Source organism: Mustelus asterias, chromosome 9 (assembly GCF_964213995.1).
Source record: "Mustelus asterias chromosome 9, sMusAst1.hap1.1, whole genome shotgun sequence".
NCBI lineage: Eukaryota > Metazoa > Chordata > Chondrichthyes > Carcharhiniformes > Triakidae > Mustelus > Mustelus asterias.
The window spans coordinates 69,322,312-69,345,942 of NC_135809.1; the positions used below are offsets into that span (position 1 = coordinate 69,322,312).

The following is a 23,631-nucleotide window of genomic DNA, read 5'->3' on the forward strand; positions in this document are numbered from 1 at the left end:
ACCAGAAGGATGTGGAGGCTTTGGAGAGGGTACAGAAAAGATTTACCAGGATGTTGCCTGATATGGAGGGTGTTAGCTATGAGGAGAGGTCGAAGAACCTTGGTTTGTTCTCACTGGAACAACAGAGGTTGAGGGGCGACCTGATGGAAGTCTACAAGATTATGAGGGGCATGGACAGAGTGGATAGTCAGAAGCTTTTTCCCAGGGTGGAAGAGTCAATTACTAGGGGGCACAGGTTTAAGGTGCGAGGGGCAAGGTTTAAGGGAGATATACGATGCAAGTTTTTTACACAGAGGGTGGGGGTGCCTGGAACTCACTGCTGGGGGGGTAATGGAAGCAGATACGATAGTGACTTTTAAGAGGTGCCTTGACAAATACATGAATAGGATGGGAATAGAGGAATATGGTCCCCGGAAGGGTAGGGAGATTTAGTTCAGTTGGGTAGCATGGTCAGTACAGGCTTGGAAGGCTGGAGGGCCTGTTCCTTTGCTGTAATTTTCTTTGTTCTTATTATGCTTCATCTGCCAAATTTTTGTCCACTTGCATATCAGTCCCTTCATCCTGATCAATAAAGAACAATACAGCACAGGAACAGGCCCTTCGGCCCTCCACGCCTGCTCCGCTCATGTGCCCAACTAGACCATTCTTTTGTATCCCTCTATTCCCAGTCTGTTCATGTGGCTATCTAGATAAGTCTTAAACGATCCCAGCGTGTCCGCCTCAATCACCTTGCTTGGCAGTGCATTCCAGGCCCCCACCACCCTCTGTGTAAAATACGTCCCCCTGACATCTGTGTTGAACCTTGCCCCCCTCACCTTGAACCCGTGACCCCTTGTGTTCGTCACCTCCGACCTGGGAAAAAGCTTCCCACTGTTCACCCTATCTATGCCCTTCATAATTTTATACACCTCTATTAGGTCGCCCCTCATCCTCCGTCTTTCCAGGGAGAACAACCCCAGTTTACCCAATCTCTCCTCATAGCTAAGACCCTCCATACCAGGTAACATCCTGGTAAACCTTCTCTGTACACTCTCAAAAGCCTCCACGTCCTTCTGGTAGTGTGGCGACCAGAACTGGACGCAGTATTCCAAATGTGGCCTAACCATCATTCTATACAGCTGCAACGTCATATGCCAACTTTTATATTCTATGCCCTGTCCAATAAAGGCAAACATGCCATATGCTGCCTTCACCACCCTCTCCACCTGTGCTGCCACCTTTAAGGATCTGTGGACTTGTACACCCAGGTCCCTCTGTGTGTCTATACTCCTGATGGTTCTGCCATTTATTATATAGCTCCCCCTTACATTAGATCTACCAAAATGCATCACTTCGTATTTATCTGGATTAAATTCCATCTGCCATTTCTCCGCCCAATGTTCCAGCCTATCTATATCCTGCTGTATTCTCTGACAATGTTCATCACTATCCGCAACTCCAGCAATCTTCGTGTCGTCCGCAAACTTACTGATCACACCAGTTACATCTTCCTCCAAAGCATTTATATATATCACAAACAACAGAGGTCCCAGTACAGAGCCCTGCGGAACACCACGAGTCATGATGTGGAGATGCTGGTGTTGGACTGGGGTAAGCACAGTAAGAGGTTTAACAACACCAGGTTAAAGTCCAAGAGCTTTATTTGGTAGCAAAAGCCACACAAGCTTTCGGAGCCTTAAGCCCCTTCTTCAGGTGAGTGGGAATTCTGTTCACAAACAGGGCATATAAAGACACAAACTCAATTTACAGAATAATGGTTGGAATGCGAATACTATATTCGCATTTGAATAGTATTCGCATTCCAACCACTATTCTGTAAATTGAGTTTGTGTCTTTATCTGCCCTGTTTGTGAACAGAATTCCCACTCACCTGAAGAAGGGGCTTAAGGCTCCGAAAGCTTCTGTGGCTTTTGCTACCAAATAAACCAGTTGGACTTTAACCTGGTGTTGTTAAACTTCTTACTGTGAACACCACTAGTCACAGACCTCCAACTGGAAAAAGACCCCTCCGTTGCTATGGCTAAGCCAGTTCTACACCCATCTAGCTAGCTCACCTTTTATCCCGTGAGATTTAACCTTTTGCACCAGCCTGCCATGAGGGACCTTGTCAAACGCTTTACTAAAATCCATATAGACGACATCCACGGCCCTTCCCTCGTCAATTGTTTTTGTCACCTCCTCAAAAAACTCAACCAAATTTGTGAGGCATGACCTCCCTCGTACAAAACCATGCTGTCTATCGCTAATGAGATTATTCAGTTCTAAATGCGCATATATCCTATCTCTAAGAATCTTCTCCAAAAACTTCCCTACCACGGACGTCAAGCTCACCGGCCTATAATTATCTGGGTTATCCTTGCTACCCTTCTTAAATAACGGGACCACATTTGCTATCCTCCAATCCTCTGGGACCTCACCTGTGTCCAGTGAAGAGACAAAGATTTCTGTTAGAGGTCCAGCAATTGCATCTCTCGCCTCCCTGAGGAGTCTAGGATAGATGCCATCTGGGCCCTGGGGATTTGTCTGTCTTAATGTTTTCTAAAAAACCTAACATTTCCTCCTTTGTAATTGAGATTTTTTCTAACGGGTCAACACATCTCTCTGAGACAATACCAGTCAACATGTCCCTCTCCTTTGTGAATACTGATGCAAAGTATTCGTTTAGGATCTCACCTACTTCCTTTGGTTCTCAGCATAATTCCCCTCCTTTGTCCCTGAGAGGTCTGATTCTTTCCCTAACAACCCTCTTGTTCCTAACGTATGTATAAAATGCCTTGGGATTCTCCTTAATCCTGTCTGCCAAGGACATTTCGTGACCCCTTTTTGCCCTTCTAAGTCCCTGTTTGAGTTCTTTTCTACTTTCTCTGTATTCCTCCAGTGCTCCATCTGTTTTTAGCTGCCTGGACCTCATGTATGCCTCTTTTTTTTCTTTTTGATTAGACCCACAATTTCACTGGTCATCCACGGCTCTCGAATCCTACCTTTCCTATCCTTCCTCTTTACAGGCACATGCCTGTCCTGCAGTCCTATCAACTGCTCCTTAAAAGACTCCCACATGCCAGATGTGGATTCACCCTCGAACAGCCTCTCCCAATCAACAGCCACCAAATCCTGCCTAATCCGGCTGTAGTTAGCCTTCCCCCAATTCAGTACCTTACCCATAGGACAACACTCATCTTTTTCCATTACTATCCTAAAGTTTACAGAATTGTGGTCACTATTTGCCACATGTTCCCCTACTGAAACTTTGACGACCTGACCGGGCTCATTCCCCAGTACTAGGTCCAGTATAGCTCCCTCTCTAGTTGGACTGTCAACATATTGTTCCAAAGAACCTTCCTGTACGCATTTTATAAATTCTTCCCTGTCCAGGCCCCCAGCCCTAAGCGATTTCCAGTCTATGTGAGGGAAATTAAAATCTCCCACTACAACAACCCTATTTTTTCTGCACCTGTCCAGAATCTCCTTACATATCCGTTCCTCAACTTCCCGTGGGCTGTTGGGAGGCCTGTAGTATACCCCCAGCATAGTGACTGCGCCCTTCCTGTTTCTGAGCTCTACCCACAGTGACTCGTTACCTGACCCTTATTGTCCACCCTCTGTACTGCTGCAATATGCTCCCTAACCAGCATTGCTACTCCCCCACCTCTCCTCGCCTCTCCTCTGTCTCGCCTAAAACACTTCTACCCCGGAATATTCAGCTGCCAGTCCTGTCCTTTTAACCGAGTCTCCGTCACTGCAACCACATCCAAGTTCTGCTCAAGCATTAAGGCTCTAAGCTCGTCTGTCTTGCCCGTGACGCTCCTTGCATTGAAGCAGATGCACTCCAGACCTCCAGGCCCACTGAGGTCATCCTCCCCCAGAATGCCCTCCCTCTTAGATAGCCTTGTCTTGGCCCCAACCTCACCCCCAGCCTCTATGCTTATTGACCCATTGTTCTGATCCCCACCCCCCTGCCACATTAGTTTAAACCCACCCGAACCACACTAGCAAAACTCCCAGCTAGGATATTCAGTTTAGGTGCAACCCGTCCTCCTTGTACAGGTGCCATCCTCTCTTGAAGACTTCCCAGTGATCCACGAATTCGAAACCCTCCCTCCTGCACCAGTCCTTTAGCCACGCTTTCAGCTGTACAATCTCCCTGTTCTTAGCCTCACTAGCTTGTGGCACTGGGAGTAGTCCAGAGATCGCTACCCTAGAGGCCCTGCTTTTCAGCCTACTACCCAACTCCCTGAATTGCTCTCGCAGGACCTCCCTGCTCTTTCTGCCTACGTCATTTGCACCAATGTGGACAATGACGCCTGTCTGGTTACCCGCCTTTTTTAGGATGCTTCCTACCTGCTCAGAGACATCCAGGACCCCGGCACCAGGGAGGCAGACTACCATCCTGGAGTCTCGTTCGCGCCCAAAGAACCGCTTGTCTGTGCCTCTAACCGTTTCATCCCCCACTACTATTGCTCTCCTGGTTCCCCTCTTTCCCTTCTGAGCCACAGAACCCGATTCCGTGCCAGTGATCTGGTCACCGTGGCTTACCCCTGGAGGATCATCTCCCCCCCGCCCCCCCACAGTATCCAAAACGGTATACTTATTTTGGAGGGGGACAACCACAGGGGATACCATCACTGACTGCTCTCTCCCCTCCTCTCTCCCGTCTGACACCCATCCCTTACTGTTAAGGGGGACAACCACCGGGGTACTCTCCGGTACGTGACCTTTACCCTTCCTAACCGTGACCCACGTGTCTTCCTCCCATGGCCCTGGTGTGACGACCTGCCTGTAACTTCTATCTATTAACCTCTCATTTTCCCTGACTAGACTAAGGTCACCGAGCCGCAGCTCCAGTTCCCTAACGCGGTCTCTCAGGAGCTGCAGTTCGACGCACCTGGCGCAGATATGGACTTCCGGGAAGCTAGGCGACTCCATGAACTGCCACATCCGACACAGACAGCAAAAAATTGGCCTCCCACTCATAATTACCGTTTTCTTTAAATTACTAGGTGAACGAAGAACAGAACCTACCCTGCCTCTGTCTGTTTACGCTGAAGCCCGATGAGCCAAAGCCCTTTAGCTCTCACTCTGCTCCCTGCTCACTCCGATTGAAAATAGTTGAAGCCTCAGCACTGATCCCTGTGGCACTTCATTGGTAATAGTTTGTTCACCTGAAAATGACCTGCTTATACTGACTCTCTGTTTCCTGTCAGGCTAGAAGGGCTGAATTTGCCTACTTTGGCTCCTAATTCCTATGTTTGGCCCAATCCTCTATGCTAATATATCACCCCCAACACCATTAACTTTTTCCTTGTGTCTTTTTTGTGGTACCTTATTGAATACTTTCTTGAAATCCAAATACACTACATCTACTGGTTCCCCTGTATCCACCCTGCTCATTACATCTTCAAAAAGCTCTAATAAATTAGTCAAACAGGATTTCCCTTTCACAATGCCGTGTTGACTCTGCCCTATTATGATTTTCCAAATGTCCTGTTATAGAACATAGAACATCACAGCGCAGTACAGGCCCTTCGGCCCTCGATGTTGCGCCGACCAGTGGTACCAATCTAAAGCCCCTCTAATCTACACTATTCCAATATCATCCATATGTTTATCCAATAACCACTTGAACGCTCTCAACGTTGACGAGTCCACCACTGCTGCAGGCAGGGCATTCCACGCCCTTACTACTCTCTGAGTAAAGAACCTACCTCTAACATCTGTCCTATATCTCTCACCCCTCAATTTAAAGCTATGTCCCCTCGTGCTAGCCAACACCATCTGAGGAAAAAGGCTCTCACTATCCACCCTATCTAATCCTCTGATCATCTTGTATGCCTCTATTAAGTCACCTCTTAACCTTCTCTCTAACGAAAACAACCTCAAGCCCCTCAGCCTTTCCTCATACGATTTTCCCACCATACCAGGCCTTATCCTCCTTAATAATGGATCCGAGTATTTTCCCTATGACAGGCATTAGAATAACTAGTCTACAGTTTCATAGAATCCCTATAGTGACAGGAGGAGTCTATTTGGCCCATCGGGTCGACACTGACTCTCCGACAGAGCATTTTACCTAGACCCTATCTCTGTAACCTCACATATTTACCCCACTAATCCCCTACACATCTTGGGACACTAAGGGACAATTTAGCATGGCCAATCCACCTAACCTGCATATCTTTGGACTGTGGGAGGAAACTGGAGCACCCGGAGGAAATCCCGCAGACACAGGGAGAATGTATAAACTCCACACAGACAGTCACCCAAAGCCGGAATTGAACCTGGGTCCCTGGAGCTGTGAGGCAGCTGTGCTACTCACTGTGCCACCATGCCGCCCCATGCTCTGTGCCTTCCTCCTTTCTTAAATGGTGGTGTTACATTTCCAGCTTTCCAATATGGGGGGACCTTTCCAGAATCTAAGGAATTTGGGAAGATTACAACCAACGCATTCACTATCTCTGCAGCCACTTTCTTTAAGACCCTCGGACGTAGGTCATCAGCTCGTGAGGACTTGACAACCTTTAGTTCTAATCGTTTTCCAGTGTCTTTTCCCCAGTGATTGTGATTGTTTACCATTCCACTTTCCTGTTTGGCTCTTGATTTCCTGCTATCTTTGGGATGTTTGCGGTGTCTTCTTCTGTGAAGTTGCAAAGTTTGTTCAAAGTCTGTCATTTCCTTCTTTCCCATTATTAATTCTCCATTTTTAACCTCTTAAGAGACCAATACTTCAGTCATTCCTTGATATACTTGCAGAAGCTTTTACTGTCTGTCTTTATATTTCTTGTTTATTTTATCTTGTCTCACTCCAATTTCTCCCTTTTTTTACTTGCTCAGTCATTCTGTGCTGCTTTGTAAAACTTTCCCAACCGCATCATTATCTGCATCACTGTCCACTGTTCACTTTCCAGTGAGATCTAGTTCATTGATTTAGTTCCTTACTTCTGATGTTCCTTCCCGCTCCTTTTTCCTCCCTGTCATTGCTCCCTCTCTTTCCAAGTTTCTCTCCGCTGGTTCTGAGCTGTACTTACTCTTTGTGGCAGGTAATGCTCTCGGTCAGGACTGCAGAGGATGCTGCCTAACCATTAATTATCAAATCCCTGTGACTAAAGCCTATCTGTGCTGCTCTTCTCTCTGGACAGCTCTCTGTTCACAGTTAGCATTCAGGCAGTCCAGCCTTACCCTTACAGATTCCTGCTGACTTTGATTGCTGCCCTTGGTTTCCCCTTGCCATTTCTCATTGGACCATGCAGATTTCCAGTGAGTCGAACTGGAAAAGAAGGCAGGCGAAGGGAACAAGTGCTTCTTTATGTCGAGTGCCTGAGGGAGTGTGTGACAAACGGCTGCAGTCTGTTTGTGTGCTGCACCCTCACACAGAGAGCCCATTCACTGTTCTTGCTGCTGCAGCTTAGCAGAAGGGCTCGGTGGGAGGGAGGTGGGGTGGCAGGATGCATCCTGCGTTATTGAGTTGCGGAGGGGAGAGTGAATAAGTGGTGCTGAGAAATGGTGACTCTGTGGTTCTGACTCTAATAATTGGATGACAAAGGGTGCAGGCACCCAGGAGGCAGAGACAACAGGTAGTGAATGTTTTTCTTTTTTTTTTGGATGGTTACAGTTGTGTCAATATTGTTGGCTGGTGTTGCTCTTTGTCTTTGGTCTCTCTTACCTTCATCCCCTTTTTGCTGGTCCCCCCACCCCGTCTGGCAGTCCCCCACCCCCTCGTGTCCCAGAGCTAACTGAGATAACAGAGTCTCTGCTGCACTCTAACAACATTACAGCAGGCCGACGCAGGAAGAGCAGCACACTCGTACACAACTCGCTGCTCATTTGTGCTTCCAGTCGGACTCCTCTCTCACCTTCACTCATATTTTAAAGTTGATTTATTTATTAGTTATGAGTAGGCTTACATTATCACTGCAATGAAGTTACTGTGAAAGTCCCCCACTTGTCACATTCCAGCGCCTGTCCGGGTACACTGAGAGAAAATTTAGCATGGCCAGTGCACCTAACCAGCATGTCTTTCGGACTGTGGGAGGAAACCGGAGCACCCGGAGGAAACCCACGTTGCCACAGGAAGAACGTGTAGACTCCACACAGACAGTGACCCAAGCTGGGATTCAAACCTGGGTCCTGGCGCTGTGAGGCAGCAGTGCTGACCACTGCGCCACCACGCCACTCTACTCCACTCCCCACTCTCTACTCTCTTACCTCACTGTCTTCTCTTGACTCCCACCCCTTACCATATTGTGTCATCACCTAGCCAATATCCCTCAGTATGCATGCACCCCACCAGTCCCACAACATCAGCAGAGAGTCAGTAAAAAGGCACACTGGGACACGGGTTACTGAGCACCTTGAGGTGCAGCTGGGGTTGCAGAGATCTGGGTTTTGATCTTTATATTTTTGATGTTGGAGCTCTGGGCAGCAGAGTGGTACATATACCACTCTGTCCTGCTGTGTCACACCAGCCTACCGATTGTCCAGTAAGTTTAGCTGAGTTCTGTGCAGCTCCTGTGATTCTCGTTCGGCATCCAGTGCTGTCATTGACAGTGACAGCAGCAGGAACACAGTAAGTGAGTGAATTCAAACACCAAGGTTCTGATGTGTCTGAGAGCCTGGTTGTTGGAGTATGTGCTAAAGGCCTATAATGGAAGCAAAGGGGCTGGGATTTGGGCACTTGGCACAACCTGGAAGGAGGGGGACTTCCAGGCAAGAGCCAGAGACCAAAACAAAAAGAGAAAATGGTATAAAGCCTCAGCAGATCTGACAGCATCTGTGGGGAGAGAATAGAGCCAACGTTTCGAGTCGAGATGACCCTTCGTCAGAGCTTGATTCTTTCCCCACAGATGCTGTCAGACTTGCTGAGATTTCCAGCATTTTCTGTTTTTGTTTCAGATTCCAGCATCCGCAGTATTTTGCTTTTATCTTAGAGCCAGAGACTGTCAGTCAGGAGAGGGTTCATTCTGCCTGGTATTTTTGAGTTCAGAGTGGGTGCCGGGGAGAGGATATGTCGAGGGGGAGCTGTTTCGGGTGAAAATATGTTTGTGACCTTCAGGAGTCTGGAGACTCACTGACCTTGTTTCTGTTACCTGTGTGTCTCAGAGAATGATCCAGCACAAATTTGGCCTCGTGTGCCTGTAGCTGCTCTTGAAAGAGTTCTCCAATTCCCATCCCACTATCCTGCTTTGACCCCCATAGCCTGGAGATGTGCCCCCTTTAAATATTCAGTCAGTAAATGACCTCTGTATGACCTTCCACCATTCTTATAGACAGCCAAATTGCTACAAGGTACATAGAAACATAGAAAAACTACAGCACAAAACAGGCCCTTCGGCCCCACAAGTTGTGTCGAACATATCCCTACCTTTTAGGCCTACCTATAACCCTCCATCCTATTAAGTCCCATGTACGCATCCAGGAGTCTCTCAAAGGACCCTATTGAGTTTGCCTCCACCACCACTGACGGCAACCGATTCCACTCGCCCACCATCCTCTGTGTGAAAAACTTCCCCGTAACATTTCCCCTGTACCTACCTCCCAGCACCTTAAACCTGTGTCCTCTCGTAGCAGCCATTTCCACCCTGGGAAAAAGCCTCTCAGAGTCCACCCAATCTATGCCTCTCAACATCTTATATACCTGTATTAGGTCTCCTCTCATCCTACGTCTCTCCAAGGAGAAAAGACCGAGCTCCCTCAGCCTATCCTCATAAGGCATGCCACTCAATCCAGGCAACATCCTTGTAAATCTCCTCTGCACCCTTTCAATCTTTTCCACATCCTTCCTGTAATGAGGCGACCAGAACTGAGCACAGTACTCCAAGTGGGGTCTGACGAGGGTCTTGTATAGCTGCATCATTATCCCCAGACTCCTAAACTGAATCCCTCGATTGATAAAGGCCAGCACACCATACGTACTGTGGAAAAAAATCAATATCCTCATGTTGGGTCTTTTGCTCATCACTTAAAATCAGAATCCTTGGGTTGCAATGCCTCTGCTGTAAGTCATAGCATGGAAACAGGCCCTTCGGCCCAACTTGTCCATGCCACCTAGTTTTTGCCATTAAACTAGTCCCAGTTGCCCATGTTTGGCCCATATCTCTCTATACCCATCTTACCCATGTATCTGTCTGAATACTTTTTAAAAGACAAAATTCTACCTGCCTCTGGCAGCTCGTTCCAGACACTCACCACTCTCTGTGTGAAAAAGCTGCTCCTCTGGACCCTTTTGTATCTCTCCCCTTTCACTTAAACCCAAACCCTCTAGTTTTAGACTCCCCTACCTTTGAGAAAAGATGTTGACGATCTAGCTGATCTATGCCCCTCATTATTTTATAGATCTCTATAAGTTAACCCCTCAGCCTCGTACCCTCCAGAGAAAAAGGTCCCAGTCTGTCCAGCCTCTCCTTATAATTCAAACCATCAAGTCCCGGTAGCATCCTAGTAAATCCGTTTTGCACTCTTTCTAGTTTAATAACATCCTTCCTATCATAGGGTGACCAGAACAGTATTCCAAGTGTGGCCTTACCAATGTCTTGTACAACTTCAACAAAACATCCCAACTCCTGTATTCTGTGTTCTGACCTGTTCACCTGTGACTCCACTTTCAAGGAGCAATGAACCTGTACCCCTAGATCTCTTTGTTCAATAACTCTCCCCAACACCTTACCATTAACTGAAGTAGGTCCTGCCCCAATTCAATCTGCCAAAATGCATCACCTCACGTTTATCTCATTTGAATTGCATTTGCCATTCACAGGCAAAATTGATCAAGATCCCGTTGCAATTCTAGATAATCTTCTTCACTGTCCACTATTCTACCAACCTTGGTGTCATCTGCAAACTAACAAACTATGCCCCATAAATTCTCATCCAAATCATTAGTATAAATGACAAATAACAGTAGACCCAGCACCGATCCCTGAGGCACACTGCTGGTCACCGGCCTCCAGTTTGAAAAACAACCCTCACAACCACCCTCTGTCTTCTATTATCAAGCCAATTTTGTATCCAACTGGCTACCTCCCATGAATCCTGTGAGATTTAATCTTGTGCAACAACCTACCATGCGGTACCTTGTCAAAGACCTTGCTAAAGTCCATGTAGACAACATCAACTGAACTGCCCTCATCTACCTTCTTGGTTACCCCTTCAAAAACCTCAAATTCGTGAAACATGATTTTCCACTCTCTAAACCATGCTGACTGTTCCTGATCAGTCCTTGCCTCTCTAAATGCCTGTCGATCCTATCTCTCAGAATACCTTCCAGCAACTTACCCATGACAGATGTTAGGCTCACCTGTCTGTAGTTCCCAGGCTTTTTCCGGCAGCTCTTCTTCAACAAAGGCACAACATTTGCTCCCCACCAATCTTCAGGCACCTCACCTGTGGCTGTCAATGATTCAAATATTTCTGCTCAGGGACTCTCAATTTCCTCCCTATCCTCCCACAACGTACTGTGATCCACTTTATCAGTTCTGGGGATTTATTTACCTTGATGTGCTTTAAGACTTCCAGCATCTCCTTCTCTGTTATATGTGCACTCCTCAAAACATCACTATTTATTTCCCCAAGTTCCCTAACATCCATGCTTTTCTCAATAGTAAATACTGATGAGAAATATTCATTTAGGATCTCACTCATCTCAAAATGAATATTTGTTAATAAGGAATCTATCTAGCTCTGTCTTAGAAATATTCAAGACTCTGCTTCCACTGCCATTTGATTTAATTTATTATTGTCACATGTATTAGTATACAGTGAAAAGTATTGTTTCTTTCACGCTATACAGACCAGGCATACCATTCATCGAGAAGAAAAGGAGAGTGCAGAATGTAGTGGTAAAGTCTGATGGCAACAGAGAAGAAGCTGTTTTTGAGTCAGTTGGTACATGACCTCAGACTTTTGTATCTTTTTCCCGATGGAAGAAGGTGGAAGAGAACATAGAACATAGAACAGTACAGCACAGTACAGGCCCTATGGCCCTCGATGTTGTGCCGAGCTTTGTCCGAAACCAAGATCAAGCTATCCCACTCCCTATCATTCTGGTGTGCTCCATGTGCCTATCCAATAATCGCTTGAAAGTTCCTAAAGTGTCCGACTCCACTATCACAGCAGGCAGTCCATTCCACACCCCAACCACTCTCTGAGTAAAGAACCTACCTCGGACATCCCTCCTATATCTCCCACCATGAACCTTATAGTTATGCCCCCTAGTAACAGCTACATCCACCCAAGGAAATAGTCTCTGAACATCCACTCTATCTCCCTCATCATCTTATAAACCTCTATTAAGTCGCCTCTCATCCTCCTCCACTCTAAAGAGAAAAAGCCCTAGCTCCCTCAACCTTTCCTCATAAGACCTACCCTCCAAACCAGGCAGCATCCTGGTAAATCTCCTCTGCACTCTTTCCAATGCTTCCACATCTTTCGTATAGTGAGTTGACCAGAACTGCACACAATATTCCAAATGTGGTCTCACCAAGGTCCTGTACAGTTGCAGCATAACCGCACGGCTCTTAAACTCAAACCACCTGTTAATAAACGCTAACACACTATAGACCTTCTTCACAGCTCTATCCACTTGAGTGGCAACCTTTAGAGGTCAACGGCAGGGTTCTGAGAAATGTGGAGGAACAGAGAGATCTTGGGGTTCATATCCACAGATCTTAGAAATCTTAGAAAGATTCTAAGATTTCTAAGATCTGTGGATATGAACCCCAAGATCTCTCTGTTCCTCCACATTCCTCAGAACCCTGCCGTTGACCCTGTAATCTGCATTCAAATTTGTCCTACCAAAATGAATCACCTCGCACTTATCAGTGTTAAACTCCATCTGCCATTTTTTGGCCCAGCTCTGCATCCTATCAATGTCTCTTTGCAGCCTACAACAGCCCTCCACCTCATCCACTACTCCACCAATCTTGGTGTCATCAGCAAATTTACTGACCCACCCTTCAGCCCCCTCCTCCAAGTCATTGATAAAAATCACAAATAGCAGAGGACCCAGCACCTATCCCTGTGTACACCGCTGGTAACTGGTCTCCAGTCTGAAAATTTTCCATCCACCACCACCCTCTGTCTTCTATGAGATACAGTAACAGTTTTAACAACACCAGGTTAAAGTCCAACAGGTTTATTTGGGAGCAAATACCATTAGCTTTCAGAGCGCTGTTCCTTCGTCAGATGGAGTGGAAATTTGCTCTTCTATCAGATAGCCAGTTACTTATCCAATCGGCCAAATTTCCCTCTATCCCACACCTCCTTATTTTCTTCATGAGCCTACCATGGGGAACTTTATCAAACGCCTTACTAAAATCCATGTATATGACAGCAACTGCTCTACCTTCATCTACACACTTAGTTACCTCCCCAAAGAATTCAATCAAATTTGTGAGGCAAGACTTACCCTTCACGAATCCGTGCTGACTATCCCAGATTAAGCTACATCTTTATAAATGGTCATAAATCCTATCCCTCAGGACCTTTTCCATTAACTTACCGACCACTGAAGTAAGACTGACCGGCCTATAATTACCAGAGTCATTCCTATTTCCTTTCTTGAACAGAGGAACAACATTCGCCACTCTCCAGTCCTCTGGCACTATCCCCGTGTAAGAGTTTTAACACCAGGTTAAAATCCAACAGGTTTATTTGGTAGCAAATACCATGATGGTATTTGCTACCAAATAAACCTGTTGGACTTTAACCTGGTGTTGTTAAAACTCTTACTGTGTTTACCCCAGTCCAATGCCGGCATCTCCACATCACGACTATCCCCGTGGACAGTGAGGACCCAAAGATCAAAGCCAAAGGCTCTGCAATCTCATCCTTTGCCTCCCAAAAAATCCTAGGATATATCCCATCTGGCCCAGGGGACTTATCGACCCTCAGGTTTTTCAAAATTGCTAATACACCTTCCCTCAGAACATCTACCTCCTCCAGCCTATCAGCCTGTATCCCATTCTCATCCTCAAAAACATGGTCCCACTCCTTGGTGAACACTGAAGAAAAGTATTCATTCATCGCCTCTCCTACGTCTTCTGACTCCATGCACAAGTTCCCACTACTGTCCTTGACTGGCCCTAACCTCACCCTGGTCATTCTTTTAGTCCTCACATAAGAGTAAAAAGCCTTGGGGTTTTCCTTGATCCGACCCGCCAAGGACTTCTCATGCCCCTCCTAGCTCTCCTAAGCCCTTTTTTTAGCTCATTCCTTGCTACCTCGTAACCCTCAAGCGACCCAGCTGAACCTTGTTTTCTCATCCTTACAGATGCTTCCTTTTTCCTCTTGACAAAACATTTAACCTCTTTTGTGAACCATGGTTCCCTCACTCGGCCATTTCCTCCCTGCCTGACAGGGACATGTCTATCAAGGACACGCAGTATTTATTCCTTGAACACGCTCCACTTTTCATTTGAGCCTTTCCCTGACAGTTTCTGTTCCCATCTTATGCTCCCTAATTCTTGCCTAATCGCATCATCATTACCCCTCCCCCAATTATAAATCTTGCCCTGCCGCAAGGCCCTATCCCTCTCCATTGCAATAATGAAAGACACCGAATTATGGTCACTATCTCCAAAGTGCTCTCCCACAACCAAATCTAACACTTGGCCCGGTTCATTACCCAGTACCAAGTCCAATGTGGCCTCACCTCTTGTCGGCCTATCCACATATTGTGTCAGGAAACCCTCCTGCGCACACTGTACAAAAACTGCCCCATCCGAACTATTTGACCTATAAAGGTTCCAATCAATGTTTGGAAAGTTAAAGTTAAGTTAGAGTATGTCCTCGATTATGCTAGCTGCTTTTCTGAGCCAGCGGGAAGTGTCAGCAGAGTCAACGGATGGGAGGCTAGTTTGTGTTATGGACTGGGCTTCATTTATGGCTCTTTGTAGTTTCTTGCGGTCTTGGGCAGAGCAGGAGCTATACCACGCTGTGATACAACCAGAAAGAATGCTTTCTATGGTGCATCTGTAAAAGTTAGTGGACATGCCAAATTTTCTCAGTCTTCTGAGAAAGTAGAGGTGTCGGTGGGCTTTCTTAACTATAGTGTTGGCATGGGGGGGGTCCATGACAGGGGCGGCACGGTAGCACAGTGGTTAGCACTGCTGCTTCACAGCTCCAGGGACCTGGGTTCGATTCCCGGCTCGGGTCACTGTCTGTGTGGAGTTTGCACATTCTCCTCGTGTCTGCGTGGGTTTCCTCTGGGTGCTCCAGTTTCCTCCCACAGTCCAAAGATGTGCGGGTTAGGTTGATTGGCCAGGTTAAGAATTGCCCCTTAGAGTCCTGAGATGCGTAGGTTAGAGGGATTAGCAGGTAAATATGTGGGGGTAGGGCCTGGGTAGGATTGTGGTCGGTGCAGACTCGATGGGCCGAATGGTCTCCTTTTGCACTGTAGGGTTTCTATGATACGAGGTTGTTGGTGATCTGGACACCTAAAAAATTGAAGCTCTCGACCATTTCTACTTTGTCGCCATTGATGTAGACAGGGGCATGTTCTCCACTACACTTCCTGAACTTGATGACTATCTCCATCATTGAGGGAGAGATTATTATTGTCGCACCAGTTCAACCGATTCTCTATCTCTTTCCTGTACTCCGTTTCGTCATTGTTTGAGATCCAACTCACTACGGTGGTGTCGTCAGCAAAGTTGAAAATCGAGTTGGAGGGGAATTTGACCACACGGTCATATTTATATAAGGAGTGTAATAGGGGGCTGAGAACACAGCCTTGTGGGGCCCTTGTGTTGAAGATAATCGTGGAGGAGGTGATGTTTGTCTTTCCTTACTGATTGTGGTCTTTGAGTTAGGAAGTTCATGATCCAATCGCAGAGGGAGGAGCCGAGGCCCAGGCCATGGAGTTTGATGAGTTTCGTAGGAATAATAGTGTTGAAGGCTGAGCTGTTATCAATAAAAAAGGGGCTGACATAGGTGTTTTTGTTATCTAGATGTTCCAGGGTTGAGTGCAGAGCCAGGGAGATGGTGTCTGCTGTGGACCTGTTGCAGCGGTAGGAGGAAGAGAGTTCCAGAAACTCAGGGCGCTGAGAGAAGAAGATTCTCCTTATGGGTGGCACAGTGGTGAGGGAGCACCAGAAAGCCGGGTTCAATTCCGGCCTTCGGTAACTGTCTGTGTGGAGTTCACAAATCCTCCCCGTGCCTGCAGGGTTTCCTCTGGGTACTCCAGTTTCCTCCCACAGTCCAAAGATGTGCAGGATTGATGGATTGGGCATGCTAAATTGTCCTTTGGTGTCCAAAGATGTGTACATTAGGTTCATTAGCCAGTGTTTATGTGAGTGGTTACGGAGATAGGAGTGGGGGGGGCGGGGGCAGTGCCTTGGTAAGATGCTCTTTCAGAAAATTGGTGCAGCCTTGATGGGCCAAATGGCCTCCTTCTGCATTGCAGGAATTCTATCGCTGTCTTAAATAAGTGACCTTTTATATTTAAATGGGGACCCCTAGTTCTAGATTCTCCCACAAAAGGAAACATCCTTTCCACGTCCATCCTGTCAACACCCCTCAGGATCTTGTATGTTTCGATCCATGTGCCTCTTGCTCTTCTAAACTCCAGCAGATACAAGCCTAGCCTGTGAAACCTTTCCTCATAAAACAACCCACCCATTATGTTGCTGAATCTTTTCACCTTACATTCATCAGGACAAATACACGATTGCCAAATTTCAAACCATTTCAAACCAACGTTCCGATGATTCAGGCAGGTTTTGGTAGGTTACGGGAACCGTGGTGCACGAAAGCTGTGCTGAACCTAGTCAAAAGGAAATGGAAAGCGTACAAAAGGTTCAGAGAGCTAGACGATGATGGGGATCTAGATGAGTATACGGCTTGTAGGAAGGGACTTAAGAAGGAAATTAGGAGAGCCAGAAGAGGTCACGAGAAGGCCTTGGCAGGTAAGATTAAGGAGAACCCTAAGGCATTCTATAAATATGTGAAGAGTAAAAGGATGAGATGTGAAGGAATAGGACCTATAAAATGTGAAGGTGAGAAAGTCTGTACGGAACTGGAAGAAATAGCAGGGGTGCTTAATGAATACTTTACCTCTGTATTCACGGTGGAAAAAGACCTGGGTGGTTGTACTACAGGATTGAGGTGGACTGAGAAGATTGAGTTTGTCGACATTAAGAAAGAGAATGTGTTGGAAATTTTGAATAGCATCAAGATAGATAAGTCGCCGGGACCAGATGGGATGTACCCCAGGGAGGCGAGGGAAGAGATTGCAGAGGCTCTGGCGATGATCTTTGCATCGTTGATCGAGACGGGAGAGGTTCCGGAGGATTGCGGATGTGGTTCCTATATTCAAGAAAGGGAATAGGGATAGCCCAGGAAATTACCGACCAGTGAGTCTAACCTCAGTGGTTGGTAAGTTGATGGAGAAAATCCTGAGGGACAGGATTTATGAACATTTAGAGAAGTTTAGTATGCTCAAAAGTAGTCAGCAAGGCTTTGTCAAAGGCAAATCGTGTCTTACGAGCCTGGTGGAGTTCTTTGAAAATGTGATTAAACACATTGACCAAGGAAAAGCGGTAGATGTGGTTTACATGGACTTCAGCAAGGCGTTCGATAAGGTCCTCCGTGCAAGACTTCTCGAGAAAGTGAGAGGGCATGGGATCAAAGGGGCTGTTGCCTTGTGGATCCAGAACTGGCTTGCCTGCAGAAGGCAGAGAGTGGTTGTAGATGGGTCTTTTTCTGAATGGAGGTCGGTCACCAGTGGAGTGCCCCAGGGATCTGTTCTGGGACCCTTGCTGTTTGTCATGTTCATAAATGACCTGGGTGAGGAAGTGGAGGGATGGGTTGGTAAGTTTGCCGACAACACGAAGGTTGGTGGTGTTGTGGATAGTTTGGAGGGATGTCAGAAGCTGCAGCGTGACATAGATAGGATGCAAGACTGGGCGGAGAAGTGGCAGATGGACTTCAACTCGGATAAATGTGTAGTGGTCCATTTTGGCAGGTCAAATGGGATGAAGGAGTATAATATCAAGGGTAAGACTCTTAGCAGTGTAGAGGATCAGAAGGACCTTGGGGTCCGGGTCCATCGGACTCTTAAATCGGCCTCGCAGGTAGAGGAGGTGGTTCAGAAGGCGTATGGTGTGCTGGCCTTCATCAATCGAGGGATTGAGTTTAGGAGTCGGGAGATAATGATGCAGCTTTATAAGACCCTCGTCAGACCCCACTTGGAGTACTGTGCTCAGTTCTGGTCGCCTCATTACAGGAAGGATGTAGAAATTATTGAAAGGGTGCAGAGAAGATTTACAAGGATGTTGCCTGGATTGGGTGGCATGCCTTACGAGGATAGGTTGAGGGAGCTCGGTCTTTTCTCCTTGGAGAGACGAAGGATGAGAGGTGACCTGATAGAGGTGTACAAGATGTTGAGAGGTGTAGATTGGATGGAGGGATATGGTCCAAGTGCAGGTCAGTGGGACTAGGCAAAAAATGGTTCGGCACAGACAAGAAGGGCCAAAAGGCCTGTTTCTGAGCTGTAATTTTCTATGGTTCTATGGATTCTCGGAGGCTTTTTCCCAGGGCTGAAATGGCTGCTACAAGAGGATACAGGTTTAAGGTGCTGGGGAGTAGGTACAGAGGAGATGTCAGGGGTAAGTTTTTCACTCAGAGGGTGGTGGGTGAGTGGAATCGGCTGCCGTCAAAGGTGGTGGAGGCAAACTCGATAGGGTCTTTCAAGAGACTTCTGGATGAGTACATTTTAGCAAGGCGTTCGATAAGGTCCCCCATGCAAGGCTTGTAGAAAAAGTGAGAGGGCATGGGATCCAAGGGGCTGCTGCCCTGTGGATCCAGAACTGGCTTGCCCAAAGGAGGCAGAGAGTGTATATAGATGGGTCTTTTTCTAATTGGAGGTCAGTCACCAGTGGTGTGCCCCAGGGATCTGTTCTGGGACCCTTGCTGTTTGTCATTTTCATAAATGACCTGGATGAGGAAGTGGAGGGATGGGTTGGTAAGTTTGCCGACGACACGAAGGTTGGCGGGGTTGTGGATAATCTGGAGGGAATCGGCTGCCGTCAGTGGTGGTGGAGGCAAACTCAATAAGGTCTTTTAAGAGACTCCTGGATGAGTACATGGGACTTAATAGGATGGAGGGTTATAGGTAGGCCTAAAAGGTAGGGATATGTTCGGCACAACTTGTGGGGCCGAAGGGCCTGTTTTGTGCTGTAGTTTTTCTATGTTTCTACATGGGACTTAATAGGATTGAGGGTTATAGGTAAGCCTATATATAGGCCTAGGTAGGTAGGGACATGACCGGCGCAACTTGTGGGCCGAAGGGCCTGTTTGTGCTGTAGTTTTTCTATGTTCTATAATTACAGTTTATACTATGGGAGCAAAGGGTGCTGATTGGTTGCCAAGTTGACTCTGGCCAAGGCGCTATAATGGAGAAAGCACTGGGAAATCAGAAGCTCCCCAAGCTCCCACATAATTCAAAACATAAGCAAGGCTTGAACATATTTCTTTTGTTCACAGAGTATGGGCCTTTGTGTATAAATGTATGCTGCTTCGGCAAGTGTCAATGAGCCATGTTGTGAGCTCAACTGATTATCAGAAATTGGCTGTTAGTGTTGCTCTTCACACACCTAGAATGGCTCAAGGATTGTTGAATCATGTTTCGGGTTTTGTAAGTGCGGCTGGTTGAGTACGGTCTGAACCCAGCCTATTTTGAACAATTGAAGGAACCTGCTGGTTGATTCAATCAGCCAGTCACTGGGACCTACAGCAAATACCTGGCATTACACAGGTACTGAAATTCATACTCGACATTGCTAAATTGTGTGGTAGGCAAAAGGTCCTTTTGGACTGATGGCAGCTCCTGTTCATGGAAAATGCCATTCACATAGCCACTGCACAGTGGCAGCATGAAACACCTTGTTTAACCTATTGTTCAGATTTTTGAGATACTTGACCTCAAATTATGCTGGAAGGCAGACCCAGCCTATTTCCAGTCTGATAGAGCTGTGAAGAAGGCCTATAGTGTGTTAGCTTTTATTAACAGGGGGTTGGAGTTTAAGAGCCGTTGGGTTATGCTGCAACTGTACAGGACCTTGGTGAGACCACATTTGGAATATTGTGTGCAGTTCTGGTCACCTCACTATAAAAAGGATGTGGAAGCGCTGGAAAGAGTGCAGAGGAGATTTACCAGGATGCTGCCTGGTTTGGAGGGTAGGTCTTATGAGAAAAGGTTGAGGGAGCTAGGGCTGTTCTCTCTGGAGCGGAGGAGGCTGAGGGAAGACTTAATAGAGGTTTATAAAATGATGAAGGGGATAGATAGAGTGAACGTTCAAAGACTATTTCCTCGGGTGGATGGAGCTATTACAAGGGGGCATAACTATAGGGTTCGTGGTGGGAGATATAGGAAGGATATCAGAGGTAGGTTCTTTACACAGAGAGTGGTTGGGGTGTGGAATGGACTGCCTGCAGTGATAGTGGAGTCAGACACTTTAGGAACATTTAAGCGGTTATTGGATAGGCACATGGAGCACACCAGGATGATAGGGAGTGGGATAGCTTGATCTTGGTTTCAGATAAAGCTCGGCACAACATCGTGGGCCGAAGGGCCTGTTCTGTGCTGTACTGTTCTATGTTCATCTATGTTCTATGATTTGTTAGTTTGTGCTATACACAATGAACGATGATCTGATTGGGATATCCATTGTCCTGCAGGATAGCTTTGATGTGCTCTATTTCTGCATTTGTTAGACTTGTTTAAATGTAATGAACTGCCTTGCACATGGCTCACAACATCCATAAATATATGGGCTGCTGAAGGCTCACAACATGGATGTCCCGGTACACCCTTTTGAATGAATGGCCAGTTCTGCGCAGCACAAATTGGCCAAATGGTTGAGTGAATTACGACAGCCAGTTGATTCTTAGTGAGTTATCCACATGGATGGTGAAGGATTCCTTCACCCTCTGAAAGACAACCTGCCTGTTGATAGTACTGCCTTGTCAGTGTGCTTGTTTGACATTGCGAGTTTATTTATGAACTTTCTGGTGAAAGAAGCCATCAACATTGCGACACATCGTCAGATAGCGGCAATACAGACACGTTATTGTTATCTGAATCTGTAATCATTGAAATTATGAACTCAGCAACTCTCGCAGTTGCTGGTTTGTCTTGTACTTGTGGCTGCTGGTTTGCATGTTACTTCACCATCTCATTTGTGATTTGCCTGTTACCTCTCCATCTCATTCCTCATTGCTTATTGTCTTTCTCTCTCTCTCTCTCCTAGTTTGCCTGTTGCCTCTCTGCCTCATTCAGATCAATTCAATTCAACTTTGTCATTGTATAATATACAAATACAATGAAAAGTGAGTTTGCAGACTCCCAAGATGCAAAAATAGCAAAGTCATTATAAAATGGTGCCAGTAGGCATTAAGTGTGTACATGCATATTGCACAATGCCCATTGCCTAGGAATATGTTAATGGACAGGGTTCAGCTGGGTAACAGCTCTGGGGAAGGAGCTGTTCCTGAGCCTGGTCGTACAGGTATCTGGTATGCGGTATCAGGATATGACGGATGAGGAGGTCAGGGATAGCTGTGTGAACGCTATAGAGAATGTCAGTATATCGAAGGAGAAAGTGTTGGGTACCCTAAATTGCATTAAGGTAGATAAGTCCCCGGGGCCAGATGGGATCTATCACAGGTTACTGCGGGAGGCAAGGGGAGAAATAGCTGGGGCCTTGAGAGATATCTTTACAGCCTCTTTGACCACAGGAGGGGTTCCAGCAGACTGGAGAATTGCCAATGTTCCCATGTTTAAGAAAGGAAGCAGGGATAATCCAGAAAATTATCGGCTGGAGAGGCTGATGTCAGTGGTGGGGAAGCTACTGAGGGACTAGTTAATGATGGGCAGCACGGTTCTGTATAGGGAAGGTCATGTCTCACCAACTTGATTGAGTTTTTTGAAGAGGTGACAAAGATAATTGATGAGGGAAGGACTGTGATGTAGTTTATATGGAGTTTTTGACAAGGTCTCATGGCAGATTGGTATAAAAACTAAAATCGCATGGGATTCGGGTGGACTGGCTAGGTGGATACAGAACTGGCTTGGTCATTGAAGACAGAGAGTAACAGTGGAAGGGTGTTTTTCAGAATGGAGATCTGTAACTAGTGATGTTGTGCAGGGATCAGTGCTGGGACCTCTCTCTTGTTCGTAGGATATGTAAATGATCTGGAGGAAAATGTGGGTGGTCTGATTAACAAGTTTGCGGAGGACACGAAGGTTGGTGGAGTTGCTGATAATGCCGGGAATTACCAGAGGATCGAACAGGATAAAGTACAAAGAAGAGAACATAGAACAGTACAACACAGGAACAGGCCCTTAGGCCCATCAAGCTTGCGCCGATCACATTGTCCTATCTGGACCTCTATTCCCTGCCTGTTCGTGTGTCTATCCAGGTAAGTCTTAAATGTTGTTAACATGTCTGCCTCAACCACCTCACTTGGCAGTGCACTCCAGGTCCCCATCACCCTCTGTGCAAAAAAATGTCCACCTCACAACTCTACTGAACCTTCCCTCCCCCAGAAATGACAATTACAAGGGGACACAAGATCTTGTGCCCCCTTATAATTGTCATTTCTGCTCTAGGAAAAAGCTCCCAACTGTTCACCTTATGCCATTCATAATTTTATAAACTTCTAGTAGGTCGCGCCTCAGCCTCCATCTTTCCAGGGAGAACAATCCCAGTTTATTCAATCTCTCCTCATAGATATAGATAGATAGATTGGAGATTTGGGCAAAGACTATTTCCTCGGGTGGATGGAGCTATTACAAGGGGGCATAACTATAGGGTTCATGGTGGGAGATATAGGAAGGATATCAGAGGTAGGTTCTTTACGCAGAGAGTGGTTGGGGTGCGGAATGGACTGCCTGCAGTGATAGTGGAGTCAGACACTTTAGGAACATTTAAGCGGTTATTGGATAGGCACATGGAGCACACCAGGATGATAGGGAGTGGGATAGCTTGATCTTGGTTTCAGATAAAGCTCGGCACAACATCGTGGGCCGAAGGGCCTGTTCTGTGCTGTACTGTTCTATGTTCTATGTTTTTAGAAATGGCAGATGAAATTTAATAGAACCATAGAAAATTACAGCTCAGAAACAGGCCTTTTGGCCCCTCTTGTCTGTGCCGAACCATTTTTTGCCTAGTCCCACTGACCTCCGGACAACTGTGAGCTGATGTATTTTGGAGGATCAAATTTAGGTGTGAATTATACTGTAAATGACAGAACCCTGAGGAACATTAACATACAGAAGGGTCTGGACGTGCAGGTCCGCAGTTCCCGAAAAGTGGCAACACAGGTGGGCAAGATGATTAAGAAGACATAGCATGTTTGCTTTCACCGGCCAGGCATTGAGTACATGTTGGAGCTATATAAAACCTTGGTTAGGCCGCATTTGGAGTATTGCGTGCAGTTCTGGTCACCACACTACCAGAAGGACGTGGAAGCTTTGGAGAGAGTGCAAAGAAGGTTCACCAGGATGTTGCCTGGTCTTGAGGGCATTGGCTATGAGGTTGAATAAACTAGGATTTTTTTCACTGGAAAGATGGAGGCTGAGGCCTTCAAAATTGAGAAGCATGGACAGGGTGGATAGTCAGAGGCTTTTTCCCAGGGTGG

General features: G+C 46.5%; 1 protein-coding gene across 7 annotated transcripts in view; it reads left to right on the forward strand.

Moving 5' to 3' along the window:
• Positions 1-23,631, forward strand: part of pacsin3 (protein kinase C and casein kinase substrate in neurons 3) — a 218,393-nt gene that overhangs the window by 7,646 nt on the left and 187,116 nt on the right. Inside the window, exon 2 of one of the 7 annotated variants that reach the window (XM_078220333.1) lies at positions 11,780-11,874. The exons of 5 other annotated variants lie outside the window; for them this stretch is intronic. The gene's annotated coding sequence lies outside the window, so the exon portion shown is untranslated. Of the gene's footprint in view, positions 1-7,333; positions 7,569-11,779; positions 11,875-23,631 lie in introns of those variants that run through there. One more of the 7 variants, XM_078220330.1, reaches the window with a different exon arrangement.